This window comes from Pseudorasbora parva, chromosome 5 (genome assembly GCF_024679245.1).
Source record: "Pseudorasbora parva isolate DD20220531a chromosome 5, ASM2467924v1, whole genome shotgun sequence".
In the NCBI taxonomy this organism is placed as follows: Eukaryota; Metazoa; Chordata; class Actinopteri; order Cypriniformes; family Gobionidae; genus Pseudorasbora; species Pseudorasbora parva.
In genome coordinates, this window is record NC_090176.1 from 26,925,494 (window position 1) to 26,945,573 (window position 20,080).

General features: G+C 37.4%; 1 long non-coding RNA gene across 3 annotated transcripts in view; it reads left to right on the plus strand.

Annotated features, from left to right (window-relative positions):
• Positions 1–20,080, plus strand: part of LOC137075286 (uncharacterized) — a 116,996-nt gene that overhangs the window by 44,208 nt on the left and 52,708 nt on the right. The window lies entirely within an intron of this gene.

Consider the following 20,080-nt stretch of genomic DNA (forward strand, 5'->3'; position numbering starts at 1 on the left):
ACAGACATTCTCTGCAATTATTAAAAATCACCAGAGGTCCCCAGATAATACTTGTCCCGTGCGAATGGGGCTTAAGATCTGATATTAAACTTCAGGTTTCAGTGTGCTGCAAAATGTGCCGGAGAGGTGCCGACTAGGGGTGTAACAATACATCGACATAGATGCATCAATCTAATGTCTAATAATACGATGCCAAGCGTTAAAAATAATCCATGTAGACTATTTGTGTAAGAGGCAAGTGGCACATTTGTTTTAATGCTTTCCACATTTGCACACAATGACATGTATTAACACCAATGCGTTCATTCTCGTTTAAATTACCTTTCAAAGCTTGTGAAAGACGGTCAGACATGGCTTCACGAAAATGTATCATTTGCTCGTGTTTAAAGCCTTGCAAAAAGCAGCGTGCAATCATCTCAAACAGAGCACAAGGCCACTGAATTGAGTCTTCTTTTATTTATTTTTTGTGCATCAGTAGATAAAGGTCTATAGTTTTGCATTAAAGGAGAATATAGCGCTATGAATCGTTCTTCAATTCTGAAATTTAAAACTTAAAAGAAAATGCTCAATAAACTGCGTCTGCGAAGTGAGTCTTGTTTATTTGACGGTGATATCGCATTTCTTGTTTGTATAAAGGCTAAATGCAAATAAAAGGTGAACATTAATTTATTTGTACCGTTTTTATTTCTAAAATATTATATAGTTTTATAGGAGGAGGTTTCATAGACTTGGCAAATTAATTTTTCAGAAGTTTGTAGGTACAGAAATCCCTTGTGGCAGTTCTTGATAGTTTTTCTAAAGCTTTTATATAGTTCATATCGATATCGAAATTATATCGTATTGACCGAAATTAAGAAATATATCGTGATATAAATTTTGGCCATATCGTCCAGCCCTAGTATCTTTTGTATTTTTTGCAATTACCTTTTTTATTTTTCACTCTGTGGCGGAAACAAGCTTCCATAACTAAGCAAAAACTTTTTTCTTAAATGTTGTTTCCTGTTTTTTTCTTCTTCTGTTATTATTAATCTTTGTCTTCTTGTTCTGGTTTATTATTATTTGTAGACTTTTTTTACTTTCTTTTTTTTACTGTACAGCCCTTCTTTGGAATTTGTAAGTTTTTATGACTGAATCTGTTCATGAATAGTCTTAAAAATGTTATGTTTAAAAGTTGCTGCAGGCTTTCAGAAAACAAAGTTTTACAACTGAATGATTAAAAACAAAATTTAAAAAAAATTAAGCATTTGTCATTGCTTCTTTTTATTGTTATTTATGAGGACCTGTTGAAATATAGTAATTGGCAATTTGTACAGTTTTACAGTAAAGGAAAAGTGGGAAATGATTTACAGTAAATTAATAAAATTACTGTAAGTTTCACAGTAAAAATATATATTACTGTAAAACAAATTACAGTAAGAAAAACTGTACTGTAAATAGTAATACAGTATTTTTACTGTAAGTTAGTTTACAGTAAGTTACTGGCAACCAGCTGCCAGTAAGTTACTGTAATTTCTACAGGAAATTTTTTACAGTGCATCAGTAGGCTGGTGTAAGGGCTTGTTTAAACAGCTGATGGGAAATAATCCTCTCAAATCCTGCCCTTTGCAGTGTTTACGAACATGCGTGCAAGTGTTTGTTGGTGCATGTGCCTGTAAATGAGGCTGCGTTTACCGGCTGCATCGCTTCTTTACCCCGGTTAAGTTACAGGTTTGATGGACTGATTTCACTTCTCCTTCCCCTCCCTACAGCCCTCCATCCATCCCACTCCCCCTCCTCCTCCCCCTCCTCTTTCTCCCCACCTCCCCTCCTGTCTCTTCATTCTCTCTTTTCTTTAGAAAGAGCGAGAGGAGATGAGTGGAGCAGAGCGAGAGAATCCACGGCCATTGTGTGTCAATCACAGTGTGTGTCATGGTCTCTCCCCTTTCTGGTGATTAGCTCTCTTAGAGCAGCTCCTCCGTATCTTCCTCAACAAATGCATCCAGTCTGCAGCCAGCCAGCGAGGCCTTGAGCATGAGCAGTACACACACACACACAATCCAATTACTCACCCTTTTTGTCACACCCAGCTAACACCACACAACACACTAACCGTACTATAAATTACTATGTTACTGTGCAGTTCTCCCACCGTGACCACAGAATGGGCGAGATGTTACGGCAAGGAATATCATGCAGTGTTACAGCTGATAATGTGCGCTTTAACACTCACGGGGTCATACAGAACTTGGTTCACAAAATGTCCATAGTAGCGCAATCCACCGAGTAGCCTAATATGTGAGAATATTTAGGCTGATGTTTGAGTAGACAACTGTTTTAATATGAGGTAAGTCTACCGCTTGATGATCAAGGGCGGTCTGACTCTAGCAGATACTCACTAAAACAGCGGGATAAAACGCTGGGGAGGTGATGGAGATGGTGAAATTGGTCTGTGGCTTCCGCCTTTGTGCGGTCTGTCAGAGAAACTTTATGGTTGTGAGCAGCTGGAACATATCCTGGTCCACAGCAGGAAATCTGGAAACGGGAGTTATCAAAAGTGTTCTGTTGTTTTGGTGTCATTCCTGTGGATGTGGCGAGTACTTTGCAAGTACTCATCTTGTCACTTTTTGTTTCAGAGTTGTGATGCAATGAGATGAAGAATGGGAGTGTGAAAAATGGGAGTGATTCTTCCAAAAGTACAAGGCTTAAAAGTGATATTGTCCTACAATCAGATCCACAGACTGGCAAATCACCTACTCAAATCATAATACTTGTGTAGACACAATAAGATTTGATGCAGTTCTGTTCAGAGTCCTCTAAACAGTACTTTGCTAATAAAAGTAAAGAAAGGTTTATTTTAACATTTGATAATACAGCTCATATTTCCTCCAGCGCCGAGGGCTGTTTGAATGAGACAACTGAAACAGAGTTCAGCTCAAGAAAGAGGTCAAGAAGAGCTATTTTCTGTCAGTTCATAACATTTCTTTGTTCTTGAACATCTACACTGCATTAATCATGGAGGGATATACAATACATAGAAAAAGGATTTTTTAAAAAGTGATTAGTGGTTTATAATATTTTTGGAGCACCACCTTTTAAATTAATTTTATTTAGAAATAAAGAAAAACTGATGTTTTCTTAGAAATATGATCCTACCCCTCCTGCCCAATAACAATAGTTTCAGGCTGTTGCAGAACTTTTTTCATTGTTTAACGCAATTAACCACCGTTGATCAATCCCTGTTTTCAGCTTTAGTGAGCATCAGCTTTGACTGCTTTTTTTTTTTTTTTTTAAGTTGGAGCTGAAATCTATACTGTAATCATGACCTGGGGCTAGAATTCCAATGCCAGCTGTGGTGCCATCTTACCAATAAGAGAACAGCAGAAAATCTTCTTTTGTTCCCAGATGATCTATATCATGCAGCAATGGGAGAAGATTATAAGTAGAACACAACATGGCATTAAAAAAATAAAAGAATTCCCATGAATATTAGCATTTTTACTGCAGTTAAACATTTTTTTTTGCCTTTGATTAAGTTGAAGTTGCCATTACATTAATTGTTGACCGCAAAAATAAAAAAAAGGTTTAGCCTATCTATTAAAAAAAATCTATAATTAAAAAAGATTAGTCTAATAGTTTGTGATATTTGCTTATTAATATGTATTCAAATTAACAACCATTTTTTGTTTAAATCAATTTATCTGTTAAAACAAATGTCATCTTGATGACTGTTGCTGATTTAATTTTTTTATGGTACTATTTTAGTGCCAAATGCATGTAAAGAAATTAGTGATTAAAAATGTGACCTTATTTTAAGCCCCCATTCGTGTTTAAAATTGTTTTGCTCTCCGATAATTATTTCTAAATCAGATCAAAATGAGCAAGTGTTAAAATATTAAATACTGAGTTTGAGCACTTCATAATTTTTTCCCCCCATTTATTATTAATGTCTGATTCATTTCTGACTCTGGTGTATATTAAACTGAACCCCATAATTTGTATTAAATGGGTTTATGATTTAAATATTTTAGAGAAATTGAACGCGAAAACCTCAAAATACTCTCATGGGTGGGCACCTGGTAGAAGTGATCGCGCGCTCGAGGTAATGACAGGCACGCGGATAAGCGGGATCACGGGGCTCGCGCTTGCAGCGGGACGCTCGTGAGGGAGCGGCGGCTGCTGCTGACATGGGAAGATTAGCGGTGAGCAGCACTTTCAGTACACGCCGGTAATTTGGGTAATTTTATTGCAGGGTTTGTCTATCCTGAAATTACGGCGCCAGTGTCTTTGTGTGCGCTGTAATTTCCCTGTTTCCCTCGCCGTGATTGAAGTGAAATGGAGGCTACCGGCGCCCGTGTTTTCTTTCAGAGAATAGCTCCTGCCTCTCACAGTTTCCCCCTTTCCTCTTCTGCCTCTCCACCTCAATTCATTCACCTCTCATCTCTTCTCAAGTGAGAAAGAGAGAGTGAGTGCAAGCGTGTTACTTCGGAGGAAACTGAGACAGAAAAGTGAACGCGAGAAAACTTAAAGCGTTTCTTTTAAATTAGCAGGCTATTAAAAACATAGTTTATTGGTGACTATTCATATTCATTTATTACCTAATTGGTTATTTCTAAAATAGTTGTCATTGTCGATAGTTTTAAGCTGAATCAATGAAACAACCTATATTTTTGATTTAGCTGTCAACAAAATGGCAGTTTCAAGGCCCTTGGCTTTTACTTTAATTTAACGTTAGTGCTTTTTGGAGAACAGAGAGCAGCCTTTAATGAAATATGGCTATTACATTAAAATCACAACCAATTAGCAATGCTGATTGCAGCAGACCGTTTTTTGTTTTAAACTAACAGGTGTCTTGTGGGGAGTGGCTAAAAATGCCACATGTCAAACTTTCCATGGAGGTAGGCCTACATTTAAAAAAAATATATATATTTCTAGACTACAGAAAATAGCATAGAATTTGAAAAAACAAATTATCGAATCTAAATCTATCTGTGCCTTAGGCTTAGATCATACAACTTGTTCTAAAACAAAAAATAAATTTCAAGCAAATTACATAGATTTAGTTACTTATGCCTTATCCAAAATGCTTCTATTTGCTACTTTTTCCCTCTACTGTTGGAACGTACTAGTATTGTGTATTCTGATCACATTTAAGATCACATTGATCATCATGTTTATAATGAAGCAGACTGAATAGCTATTTTTTATTAAGATGGTGAGGTGGGGTATGTTAGTTTTTTTTTTTTTTTTTACATTTGTGCTAATTGATTTAGTGTCATTGTCTAATCTAGTTAAATATCACATGCCCGGTGGCTGAATACTGTCGATTTGGCCATGATGTGAAGTCTGGGCCCATGAATAGTGAAAGCATATGGCAGGTTCTCCTACAACAAATAATGGTATAGGCCTACATTTTGTCCTGATTGTGGCCAAACTGTTAAAGCCTGTTCAGGGTTTGAAAAGAGGTCTGTGACAAAATGCTCTGTTCTTTACCATGGAGACCCGGGTAGCACACGCTCCGTTTCTCTGGTAACCGAGGCCTTTCTCCGTGGTGACGGCAGTTGAGCTCCCAGGGAGAGACAAAGGAGCGACCAGCACTGGTAATTTCTTATCTGGAAAAAACCCCATTAGTGCCTGAGTTTAACTGGAGCCCACTCAAATGTAAGGAGAAATTATTGGCATGCAGCCCTGCTGATGGGTAGGCGGAGGGATGGAGGGGCTTGTTAGGCCTCTCTCTCTCTCTCTGTGTGTGTGTGTGTGTGTGTGTGTGTGTGTGCATGCACGGGTGGGTGTCCTTGTCTTTTCCTTAGTTAAATCAAAAACACACATACATCCAAGATGCTGCTCTATAACAAACATACAGAAAGTTAAAAATAATAATAATAATAATTTTAATTTATTCATTCAAATTTTATTTTGTAAATATAGTTATAAATATAGTTTTTGGTACCATCTGTTTTTAGACGGATACCAATTTGATAAACGGAAACTATATTTTTCAGATGTGGATATTTTGGATGTAGCAAATGGCTTTAAGTATTTGAGGTTTTCACATTTAAAACCATAAGAAATTATTTTCTTAATTTCTAGATTTAAAAGATCATCTAAATCTGTTTTCCCCCACAAATAATCTAGATTATATAGGAATAAAGTTTCATTTATTTGTGAACATTTCCAATAGGCTTCCCATAAAGCTGTGATTAAGTTATTAGAGAGTATCAGAAAGAGGGATGAAGAGAAGTCAAGTGACCTTAGAAAAGAGTGATATTAACTTCTCTCCATATCCCCCCAGAAATCCAGTGACTCCTCTTGTTGAAATGGCACAGCCCCACCCCTCTCCCATAGCTGTGCACTGATGTGACATTTGACAGAATCGTTTGGAGAATATCTCTTTCTTGTTCCGGCTGCCATTCTCTCGTCTTTTTCTCTCCCTCTCTCTTCATCCATCTTGCAAAATACACACTTTCAGAGGCAGAGTTGTACAAACCGAGCATTTGGGATCAAGTAGCCATCATTTCTCTTAAAAGGATAGAAGGGAGGCCAGCCTGGGTGGCCAAAAAACATTTTCACTCTCTTATTGTTATTTTACTCTCACATATTAATAGAGCTTTATGAAGAGCACACGATCCTGTCTGAATGCTCAGTTGATTTCATCACTGTTTTGAAATACAGTATAACACAGTGTATAAGCGTGTGTGGTTACAGAGTAGTAAATGTAATGCATTTAGTTGAGATAAAATAGGCTTAGGATAAGGCACACAGCATGAGACTACGGGAAAGTATTTTACATGCTGTAATTGGATACTTTTTTCTTTATTATTATTATTATTATTATTATATTTTAATTGATTATTTTGCAACACTATTATTTGTCCAGTGTGAGAGCATTTGGGGCCAGTTGACAGAATCATCTGAATATAAAATGTAACATTCATTGGTTTAAATCCATTTTTTTATGCCTTGCAGACTTAAAACACTTGTTTTCAATGTTAAAAATGCTTGCTAACATAGATTAAGTTTTATTGGATCTGTAAAATAGTGTGATAGTTTTGAAAGTATCAGTTTTGCATTGTATGGCATAGTTTTCCAGCAGAAATGTTTATGAATATCATTATAGCTATATTATATAATTAAGCTATGATTTCCAGCTTGTTGCAAATTGTAACAAAAAACATATAAAAAGGATTATTCTTTTGTGGTGGAGCCAGTGAAAATGAGACAGAGCGTAGCATTTGACATTGTATTAAATGTCAATTACTCCTTTTCAGATGAGAAAGATGGTATGCACTGCAAAACAATAATTTGTTTATTTTTATGGAGTGTATATATATATATATATATATATATATATATATATATATATATATATATATATATATATATATATATATATATAGCAGGTATTGCTGGGGGTAATGGCTAAATGGTGCTGAAAACCACTCATCACCTCCCTACCCATTTCCTCCACCTCCTTGCTGCCACCCCCAAATTTCCCAAAGTGTATCATTGCCCAGTCTTATCAAAGTCTCACAACCCCTCTCATTAATATGTAGTCCAGACTGCTGACTCCAATGCATCATTGTCTAGCTGTAGAAGGCGGGCTAATCACTCAGCTCCTATCAGCAGGCGGACAGAAGGCAAGCAATCATGTCTGTCAGCCAGCAGGGAATCATGGGAGATCAGGAGAGGTTAAACAAGGCTGACAGACGTGATAATGACGACTCGGTTATAAATTAAGATGTGACGATGATAAAGAAAAGAACTGGCCAGAAAAGAAAAAGAACAACCTTGCACCATCTCAAAGCCTAAGAGCTCTGTTTTGCTTTGTGTATGAGTTTGTTGCACCATCATCATTTTTTGGTGGGGAACTGAATGAGGCCTGAATCAGGACAGGCATCTGATGATATGTCCAGCAAGTTTGCGCTATCTGACAGGAGTCTCCTCTCTGACAAGAGACGGAATTGGAATTAGCGAAGGAAGGCAGAGAAATAGACAGAGGGGTTAAGGAAAGAAAGGGTGCAGTAATATGCTGTAATGAGTCGGGGACCATTTCGATTGCCAGCAGTCCAGTCAAGCCGCTATCTTCCTCTTCGATATAGAGGCAGGCAGCTGCGACTTCTTCTTCTTCCATATGGAGGAGATGGACTCTTATCTGATGGGAAGTTTTTCCAGTATATCTGTGTAATTCCAGATAAAGCGGATACAGAACTGACATTTTCCTTCTGTAGCGTGAGAGATTAGCATTGCAGGACCTTTAGTGAAAGCTGACAGGGAATTAGGAAAAGCCGGGGAAAAGTAATCCATCCTTTATTTTCTTTTGTTGCGTGATAGTCTGTTTGATCATAGCTGTGAGTACATGTGAGCTATATGAGATGCCTCTCTGTAATTGATAAGCTTCCTGAGGTGCAGCGGATTTTGCTCTGAGGATGATTACATCACTCAAAGCGCTATAGCTCTCTATTCTCTCTCTCTCTCTCTCTGTCTCTCTGTCTCTCTCTGTCTCTCTCTCTCTTTATTTATGGAATCTCCATTGTGTTTGTGTCTCCGTTTGTCTTAGTGTGTCCGTTTATTTGTGCGTGTCAGGGGTTATTCCCATTTCCTGTACTTCAAATTCTGTCCCAACTGGGGTCAAAGGTTAAAGGGACAGCGCTGTGTTTCACGCCCCTCTCATCCTCCATTTGACAGTAAGTACTCTCAGCTCGCTCTTCCGCACCACCACACCTCTCTCTCATACACACTACTACTGACATGAGCGCTCGGGCACTCAAATGCACACACAAACAAACACACATTGTTTGACCTATCGAAGAGGCCTTCTCAGGCTCAAATCCTAATCATTTGGCAGTTTCCAGTCGTTCCCCCCTCTGCGTAGATCTGTTTCACTTCAATATTATAGCTTAAAAAGAAAGTCTTGAAGTTATGCTGTTTGAGCAGATTACAAGAAAAGTGATCTCTTGAATGTAATTTTTTTTTCACCAGAGAGACGAAAGGGCCTTCTTCTAGTTATGGGATTAATGATTTTTTTATTCTATTATGGCAATTGTGGGTGAGAGAGAAAAAGGATGGGGAGGAAGAGAGAGAGAGAGACAGAGAGACAGAGAGACAGAGAGACAGAGACAGACAGAGAGAGAGAGAGAGAGAGAGAGAGAGAGAGAGAGAGAGAGAGAGAGAGAGAGCGAGTGAGTGCTTATAGAGGCAGAGATATGCCGGTGTCGTTCATTTTTAAATCCTTGGTTAAGGCAGTAAATGTGGTCAAGATATTTAATTGCATTATTATGCAGGCCAAAAACTGCATAATGTTAAAAACATAGATAGATTCAGCAGGAAATTACAAATGGAAAGAGTCCAGAAGTCTCCCACAATAAAAGCTTTCCTTCCTGCGAGAGCTCTGAATAAAAATCATATATACACAAATGTAATTTATTGCGCACCAACTCCTCCGTCGAGCTTATTCTTGCTGTAGTTTATATATTTTGTAATAACATCACGTTTTTTTTTAATCTCCATTGATGCAACAGACTAAGAAATAGGAAATGCTTTTGGCTTGTAATGTGGGACAAGTGCCTCCCATCTATTCACAACCACTAACTGAAGGGTAAGGACAGTACAAGGCTTTGCCAACTTCGAATCAACAAATTCCACAAATTCTCTGTCTTTAATCTGTAATGTCAAAGAGTTTAGAAATGTTGTTTATTTATATTTATTTGAGCAGGAATGCATATACCCTTAGCTTTGTGCTTACCCAGAAAACGTATAGACTTTTTTTGGTGTGCCTGCTGATTATGTATTTATATAATAACTATGAATGCAACACCGAAACACTGGCTTTTTTTTTAAATTATACTTGATAAAGACCATGAAAATGAAATTTAAAATGCTCTGCTTCACATGTCAGTAATTTTATTTGAATGCAGTTTATTTTAAATAAAATTTAATGTAATTTAAATTCTTTGAAAATTTGATCATGAAGTAAATTCTTTAATTAAAACCATATTTAGTCAATCAATGGAGTAACAGTTTACTCTCATAGCCGCTGCAACCTTTTTGTTCATACAGAGAAATTAATTAGCAGTTTTAGAAACTCAAAATGTCTTTTGTGGTTCACTGCGTCGATCACCCCAGGCCTTGCTTAATGGAAGAGTTATCTAAATTGGAATGTCAACTAAGCATCTTTATTGTAGTAATGATTTTAGCACAATAGAGATTATTAATTGAATATATTTCAGCGCATAGCTTAAGTATTAACTAAGAAGTGTATATTGGTATATAAAGCAATGTGAAGTTGATTTCTCCTGCCAAGCAAATCTGTCCCGTTTTAGGTAAGGATTATTGATACCGAGTTGGCCAATGGTACTTGTGTTCTTTTTGCAAGCACTGGCTTTGCAAGCATTTAAAACCAATTTGAGCTACATCCATAGGGTCCATAGCTATTGTAGATTCAGATATAAATTGAAATGAAAGTCACATTTTAGAAGCTAATTAGTAACTTAAGTGAATAATATTTTTTATTTAACGTGGCTTTTCAGATTTTGTTTGCAGTTTCTCAACACAACAAAGCAGGGAATACGGATGTGATTGTGATTGAGGTCAAACCTAGATCTGTAGGCTTCTGCTGAGGTGAAGCCCACTAGGCATATTGGAATACTAAATGAATGAATACTAAATGAGCACATTTTGTTATTATACATCTCAGAAGTTACTTCAGAAAAGGATTATAATTTCATAAATGTCTCAGGCAGATTAATAACCCAATGTCACATCTCTGGTTTGAAATGTAAATTGTTTTGGAGACAGGTAAATGATCTCCTTGGAATATAGTGGAGGTTTTTGCTAATGCAGCAGCCTTGGCAGCGACATGCTGTTTTTTTTTAATGTTGGAGATTGGGAAGGGTCATTGAAAGGTGGATTTTGTCATTGTCAGCAATGGTTGAGGATCTCATTGATCTGAGTGTAGCATTGGGAGTTTTGATTACGCTACATTCTCTGCTCTATTTTTAAAGCCTCTTCCACATATCCAAGTGCAATATAAATGTACAGTTGGCATGTCAAGTTATTTTTACAAAGCTTAGCTGATACTAACTTCCCACCTGCTCCTCATTATATTTTATGTCCTCAATACCTGTTTAATTGAATATCAATAAACCCTGAACCTGTTAGTAACTGTTACCAGAATCATATCTGACATTGAAACGTTAGAGAGAAAAACTTGTTTACACCGTACAAATTGTGCTGGAATTTTGGTTTGACAACGGTATTAACACCCTCAACAGATGACATTTTCCAATACTTTTCCAGAGCGGAGCTTTAGACAGTCAATCTGATATGTCCTTAAAGGATGAAAGCAGTGAGAGTACAGATGAATCGGGTTAATTAAGCCTTGTGCTATCTCTGAGCGCAGTACAGTTAACCCTTGTGGCGCTATTGATGAGCAAGGTCTATTATTGACTATTGACTGGATGTTATTCCAATCAGGGGGTAATTACGACCCTAAATCCTGCACGGGGGATCAATGATCTGGGTTTCAATGCATCAAACATCACTGTCTGTGCTGGTTTAAGTCGCCGCAGTAGGAGTGACAGATGTCCTGTCCGCTCTAAGACTCCCGTAATCAAATTGATTGTTTCGGTTACATACAGTGAAACAACAAGAGGCAAAGGTGAATGTATCCAGACTCAGTGAGCAGATAGAATAAGCTGTCAGACCTAATCCTATAAACCTGGTCTCTAGACACAGTGTATCAGAGCCAGCACCTGGGGGACCGGCAGTCAATAAGTACGCTTGAGGTTAATCACTATTTGGATCCATGAGAATCTCTTGAAAATCCAAGGAATAAAAAGGATACCGTATATAACATTTATATTTCATCTTCAAATACTGTCCCTGAAACGCTAGAAAAATAAGAACTTAACACAGTAAATGCTGTATATCTGGAACACTTTCCTGTGACCTTACTGTTATGCACTTTATTTTATGCTCATATATTGGCCTACTTGTCATGTGGTTTGTGCAGAAAGAGGTAGATGTTAAACAGCTGCTAGAAAAAATGCAAACGATGAAGGGCAAAGAAAGATAAAGATAGAGGGCTGAAAATGGTGTAATGGATTGAATATGGTACATACAGTATGTTCATGTGAGAGAGGGAGGGGTGAAAGAGGGAATGAGGAGGGGTGCAAATTTGAAAGAGGTCTGACAGAGACGCCCCATCAGCAGCCCCAGGTGTCAGTTGGTGAAAAGGCGAAGATTCAAATTAGAAAAATTAATAACAGTGTGCTAGATGGGGAAAGGAAAAAAAACACATATTTTGGAATACAGCTGTGACAAGACCAGAGGAATTAGTCCAATTTAAAGTGGTAATTGCTCTGCTAATTCCTCTGCTAATTTCTTCTTCAATTTAACTAAGGATGATAGCATAAAAGCTGGAGACTCGAGTTTAACCCTTTCAGAGGACCTCTCTTTCTCTCCTTCACACAAGCTCTTTGACAAATTCCTGGTCTGTGTAAATCCTTAAAATCTATTTTCTGATCCTTAATCTTCCTTATTATTCTTCCTTGTCTATCCCAATTTGCTTGTTAAATCTGAAGTAAATTTATATGAAAAAAAAAACAGTGTGCAATATTGTGAAGATAAAACCCAGAACACAGACAGAACAATCGTACAAAGCAAAAACTGTTTGTGTCCATGAGGGACAACAACCTTTTGTTATCCTTCAACTCTCAATGTTACTCTTCTGAATATCTCAAAAAAAAAAAAGAATTCTAAATTGAATATCCTAATAACTGCTTGAACGGTATAATCTTGAATTTGTGTTAAATATTTAAAGACACGTAGGGTTTAAATGCATTTTCTCCATGACCTTTTGGCATACAGAAGTTTCCATTTTTGGTGGTAATTGATTTTTTTCTTTTTCACTGGCAAATCTTAGCATTTGAATTATGGCTATTTGTTAGTATTTTTAATCTGTTTTCTTTGGTGGAAAAACCTTACATTTGCTTTTATTCAGAACTCTAAACCTAGATTCAGTGATTTTGTTTGACCTTGTTGGGAAGTTTTCATCCTGTGACTGATGTCTTTCTGATCGGTCTTACAAAACTAATTGGTCTGAAAGGCTGATATGTATTGAATTTGTTTCTCATCAAGTGCTCATGCTGCTGGGATTTGACAAGGAAACAATCAGTAATACTACAATGGGATTCAATGGCTTGTCTTTGAGGAAACTCTAAATTTGATTAAGGGTAAGCATCGTTGGTTTATTTTCACATTCATCTCATTATATAGTCTTTAAAATTGAATCTTTAAATGATTATTAAATGCTAAAATGCATTAATGTGTTGCACACAAAATAATCTCAAGGCGATTGTACTGAACTAAGATCACTTTCTTCTATATGTCAGTCCCATTTATTCTATTGCTGTCAGAGATTGAGATAAGTGTTTGCAAGACCAGAGGAAACGACTCTTGACATGGTTCTGTGTGAGTTCAGTCAGTCACTTTAATTCCCATCTGTCATGGTTAGTTTCACAGTTGTCATCTGTTTTGCTGCTGCCCGGCAGTCTCACTGTAACCTTTAACCTGAATGCATTCTAGCTAAATCACATTAGCAGCCCCAGTTTTCTATAGCTTCCCTTTGAACCAGCTGAGTAAGACATCTGTCCTGTTGTGTTCTAGCTCGACGCCCTCACTTGTTTCCTCATGCTCCCTGTCTTATCTGATTTTATGCTTATTAGGTGTCAGTGCGAGAGGCCGGGAGCTAACGGCCAAAGTTCAGCTCTGTCTGAAAAAACGGCGAGCGAAGTAAGATTTCGGTTGTCGCATTTCAAATGAGAGCGATTTGTTCATCCCCATCAGCGTGACACGGCCTTTCTCTTCGACTTTATCAGTTACAAATGTCAGCGAGGAAACAACGGACCTGATTCCTGCATGGCTAATTGTTGGGCCTTAATTAGCCTTGCAGAACAAGGTGTGCAGCTGAAGAGCTTCCATTCAGGGAGCTTTCAGAGCCTGTGATGCAGCGAGTGCCTAACAGCAGATGCAAATCTAAAGAACATGCGATTCCTATTCAGGTGCGTCTCTCAGAGGAGTGAAGGGTGGGTTGTGGGTAATGGGACAAAAGTGTGCATAAGTGTTATAGGGGAAAAAATAATAATGTCCTCAAATGTTTTTGTCACATTGTATTCCTGTCTTAAATGAAGGTTGTTGAGGACCTATTTAAAGCCCGCTGTGCTCATAGCACTATAAATAATGTTGCATTTATAGTATATATATATATATATATATATATATATATATATATATATATATATATATATATATATATATATATATATATATATATATATATATATATATATATATATATATATAATGTTTTTTTTTGTTTTTTTGGGGGGGATATGTCTGTCATTTGCTACATAGGATCAAGTGTGTTCGTCTCCGCAGTGGGGTGATTTACAAGCACTGTCTTCAGTGCAATAAACTCTTTTCACATTTCCCTTTTCACGGTGCAGAAGTAGTCATAGTTGGGTTAACTTTAATAGCAGTGAATGAGAGTATTAAATTTATTTTTGTGTCCTCATTTGCTCAAATAGCAAAAGAAAAATTCCTCAATAGTGATTTTGAAACTTTCAAAAAGAGGGAAAAAGTGAGATTGATAATGGCAGTAAAAAGAGAGAAAGATGTTAATTTTTACTATCACTCCCATAGACGCCATATTAGAAACACCCTCACAGAACCGGTAACTTGTTTTTTTTTTATTTGATGCAAAAGTAATATAGTTTAACATAACCAGAAATGACCACTTTTATTAATTTAACTCTGTGCTATATTATGCCAGACCTTTCTGTAAAATTCATGTGGTTTGAGAGAGAAAGCCTCATCTTTTGCTCTCCAAAATCATATATGAATAGACCCCATTGAGAAAGCATTCAATTTAAGTTCTGCCTGGTTTACATTTGGAAGTGTATATACTAATATACTGTAAAATGTAAATACCTTTTCATGTGTCACCACAGATCTGTTGTCATCCAGAAAAATAACACAGGCAGCACACACATAATGTACATACACACACACACACAATGGTGCGTGAATGCACGGTTTCTGCTCTTCTGCATAGCTGGATGGCAGCTCTATTTGGTGTGGCCTGTGGTGCATGGCAATTTTGTACTGTGTTACAGTCAATACTGATGTCTCCATCTGAAATAAACATTGTCATTATCGGTATTCACAATGGATTAAATTACCTCAAGCTTCTCTATAGCAGAGCTCAGCACAGCATCTTATTGTGTAGGTAACAATGGCTGAGAGATGTGCGCGCCCAGCGTTTATCACGCCACGGCTGACCTGTAGAATAAGGCCGGGTCTCCATTCTAACGTATGGCAGAGTTTGTGCTGCTAAGCGATTATGTGCTTGCCGTAAGCAAGTTTGCTTCTCGGGCCTTGAAGACAAAGGAGCTGCTCGTGTATTCTCATTTAGATCAATAATAAGCAAAGGTACGCCATACATTGGCGTGTGCAAGCAGACTCAGGCCTCACCTGTTCGAGGACATGTCTTTGCATTACAGTAGAGCATGAGAACATAATTCTTCATTTTGGACTCTGGAGGGACCTGTGGAAGCGGACTGAAGCTGTGGCATTCTCAGCCCATCCGAGACTATATTCCCTTGCACAATGGTGCAGTGGTGCATATTCCACTCAAGGCCGGGGCACCGAACTCATTATGGGGTCACAGCGCCGTATAATGGAAGTTTAGTCAAGGCCACATGACTGAGAGAGTGTGTGGGTTGAAACCGTCAACCTGAGGACACGCACAGACGCAGCCCTTCGTTCACTCTTCATGAGACTGAACCCAAGGACAGGCGGCATTCAAACTCCGCTCTCAGAATTCACATTCAAACTGCCAGAGCTCTCAATTAGTGTTTAGCTCATGAGAGCCACCTTGAGCTAGCATGAGAAGAGAGGTGGGTTTCAATATGGCCCGGGCTGCACAATAAACGGGTGAAAGTAGGGGGTGATGGTGTTGAGGCAAAGCAGAGGTAGGCTCATTCATATCCCGCTCGTGTTTTCTTTTTCTTTGTTTACTTCTTGGTTCACTCTTTTTTTCATTCTCGGCATCAAGTCCCAACAAAGCTCTTAAAACAAAATAATTATTTGATGGCGTTTTCATATTTCAGTTGTTGTTCGTCAAAGCATTTTACAAATACGCTTAATCTGACGCTTAGTTTACTACTACTTAGTCAGTGTAGCCCAGCCATTTTTGTTACAGACCAATCAGGCAGGTTTATTAGGGGCATTTCCAAACACAATCTCTCCATATATTGGTACTCTTATTTATACTATTATGGTTCTATATAAAGTATCCTTCACTGCAGTAAAGAGTCGATCATAAGCTGCACACAATAAAGAGTGATTTCATTGCTGACAAGTTATAAAAGGCATTTGCAGGTTTTCAATGGATTGTAGGAAATATTCACATGATCTTTCACTTTTTTTCCTGACTATATTTCCCATTACTATTTTAGTGTGAGAAACTACTGCAAATGCTCCTGCCTTCAGTGCATAAATGAACAGTTTGAATCAAACTGAATCTCGAACAATTGCAGACATTTTTAAAAGGCCGATCAAGAGTGATTCATTTGATCCGGCATCACTTGTTCTTAAATGGTTGATAGAAAACACACGACATGATGAAATATTATAGAAACTCCATTTACATACTAAGTTAGAAATGGGATGAACTTCATGCAAATTCATATTATTCTGGATATTATACAGCATTAACATTAATTTCTATTAAATTAGGCATTATTACAGCTATTATAATTAATAATTTACAACTAAAAATGATTGTGCGTTACCAAGAATCATAAATTGTGGGAAAATCAAAGGAATTAACCTTAACAGATCAAACAATGAATGTTATTTATTAATAATTAATAATGTTATTTATTTATTACAAACAAAATCCATTTATTTCATAATTTCTTTCTTACAGGTACCTCTGGTTGAGGATGCTTCGTTCAGTACAGTCTTTATCTGTTTGCGCAAATATACATAGCATAATGCATAATCGAATATTTGATACATTAAATAAACAACACTTTTTTCAGAGTAAGTGCAAAATGCCAAGCCCAGTTTTAGCGCCATTTTTTAACTACTGGCAAAGCCAAGTTACAAATCACGTTATCTTGCTCTGTTAGTCTAAAAAAACAGACTGCTATGATTTCAGTCATTCAGTCATATGAAAGCGTTTACATGACATTTTAAGATATTGTTTTAGTTCAAATGAAACCAAACTGTGCATGTCAATTTACTGGATGGTGTAGTCAACTTTTTTTTGTTGTTGTTGTCAGAAACTAGTAGTGCTGCTAATAATAATGAAGAGAGATACAATTGCAAAATGTAAAATATCTTTAAAGAGTAATGCAACCGTGTAAGTGTGTAGAGATCCTTCATGTGGCTTCTTCCATTTTTATACATGTACTGTAAACTCACCAGCTACCTGCACCCTCCCTTTTTAAACTCTAAATTAAAGGTATAGGGAAAAGCCAGGCCTTTCATCTTTCATCTTGCTTGTGTGTGTACCTGTGAGCATGTTTGTGTGATTGTGTAATAGAGTGTGCGTGCATTCATTTGTGTGTGTTAAGGAACCGATAAACGGCAACTAATAAGCAGGCCTCTTGCTCCCTCCACCTCAAGCAAAAGGACCTTAGACAGCTCTTCCCTTGCTCTCTCTATAGCTCTCTCTCTCTGTCTCTCTCTCACTCGCTCTCTCTAACACCTGGCAAATATTATTCATGGCTACAAGGGCAGCATTTTTGAAAGGAGCAGTTCAAAGGCTTTGCCGCTGAGAGCAAAGTGAAGGTGTTTTTGAAAGACTGGAGTGCACTTTTACGCGTGCTGCAGAGCACAGGGCCATTTCCGCAGATGAAATGGTGGAGGGGGAAGGGCGGGCGGGCGATTGCGTCCACACGTTTGAGTGTCGCGGTATGGACTATGGCCATGTAATAATAATATGGAGCTGAGGAGACAAAAGGACGTTATAATTTGTTTTCAGGAGCTTGAGCAGTTTAACTGTAACTGCTTGGATACGCTGCAGGCAGCCCAGCTCAGCGAGAAAAGAAAAAAAGTGCATTGTTCCCCTCACCGTTCGGGATTGTGACCAGGACGGCTTGGAAGTGAAACCAATCCTGTTCAGGGTTAACGAGCCAACAGCCCGCTGCTCATCAGGCCAGCTAATGAGTTCTCTCATGCAGCCCTATCACATGACCTTTAGGGTCACATGACCCATCAAGCCCTGTCTGCCTTTCCCTGAATCAACTGAATATTTCATTTAGCTGCAGATTAACACCAATCAATTAGTCATCGGAGCATGGGCCAGAATCAGTCACCTAGAATACCACACTCATAAAGAAGTTCAGGGGTGAAACCTGCAGTCTGTTCTACAACGTGACTGTCACTGCTCTCCATGTGTGATATTAGCTACGATGATGAACCAGCAGTCTGTAAGGTCTTACATTAAGATAAGTTTGCAAAAGGGGCTTAGTAGCTACACTGTAAAACAATGCAGGTCTACAAATGAACATTTTCAAGTGACTAATCACTTCTGAATTTTTCATTTGGCCGAATTGAATTTCTGTGAATTAAATTGCATTAATTCACAGAATTTCAATTCAGACAACTGAAAAATTTTGATGTGATCAGTCACTAGAAAATGTTTAATTGGACACCTTTTTTTTTTTTTAAGTGTAGTTAGTTGGTAACTCTGTACTATGTTTAGATATCACCATTAGATTGTAAGGTAAGTTTTCCAGAAGCAAATGTGTAGTGTCACAATGAAATCTATCATATATATCTAATAAGCAGCCTTAAAACTTTTAACCTTTTTCTGAATAGCAATGGGTTTAAGTTTCTTATGGTTGTAGTCTTGCCACTTTTTGAACCGTCAATGGTAATAATTTCCATTTAAAATATAATGCATGGCTATTGATGAAATATAGTATAGCTAAATATATATACACTGTAAAAAAAATACCCGTAAAAAAACGGAAATATTCCGGCAGCTGGGGCGCCAGAAATAAACTGTAAAATAACAGAAAATAACCAACACGTAAAAAAACGGAAATATTCCGGCAGCTGGGGCGCCAGAAAAAAACTGTAAAATAACAGAAAATAACCAACACGTAAAAAAACGGAAATATTCCGGCAGCTGGGGCGCCAGAAATAAACTGTAAAATAACAGAAAATAACCAACACGTAAAAAAACGGAAATATTCCGGCAGCTGGGGCGCCAGAAATAAACTGTAAAATAACAGAAAATAACCAACACGTAAAAAAACGGAAATATTCCGGCAGCTGGGGCGCCAGAAAAAAACTGTAAAATAACAGAAAATAACCAACACGTAAAAAAACGGAAATATTCCGGCAGCTGGGGCGCCAGAAAAAAAACTGTAAAATAACAGAAAATAACCAACACGTAAAAAAACGGAAATATTCTGGCAGCTGGGGCGCCAGAAAAAAACTGTAAAATAACAGAAAATAACCAACACGTAAAAAAACGGAAATATTCCGGCAGCTGGGGCGCCAGAAAAAAACTGTAAAATAACAGAAAATAACCAACACGTAAAAAAACGGAAATATTCCGGCAGCTGGGGCGCCAGAAAAAAAACTGTAAAATAACAGAAAATAACCAACACGTAAAAAAACGGAAATATTCTGGCAGCTGGGGCGCCAGAAAAAAACTGTAAAATAACAGAAAATAACCAACACGTAAAAAAACGGAAATATTCCGGCAGCTGGGGCGCCAGAAAAAAACTGTAAAATAACCAACACGTAAAATTACAGTAATTTTCCATAGTTCAAAATACAGGTTTTATCTGTCATTTATATGAGTTTCTATATTTAAACAAGAAAATTATGTAAAAAAATAAGGATTACAAATTGTGGAAAATTATGTAAAAACCATGAAATTACCAATTAGATTGGACATTACTACAACTCAAATAACCACCCTAGAGTGCAAAAGATTGTTTTTGTAGTTTTTATTTTAAAAATTGAACTTTAAAGTTGTTTTAAAATAGTAATGTGATCACAATATAGTTTGTTCATA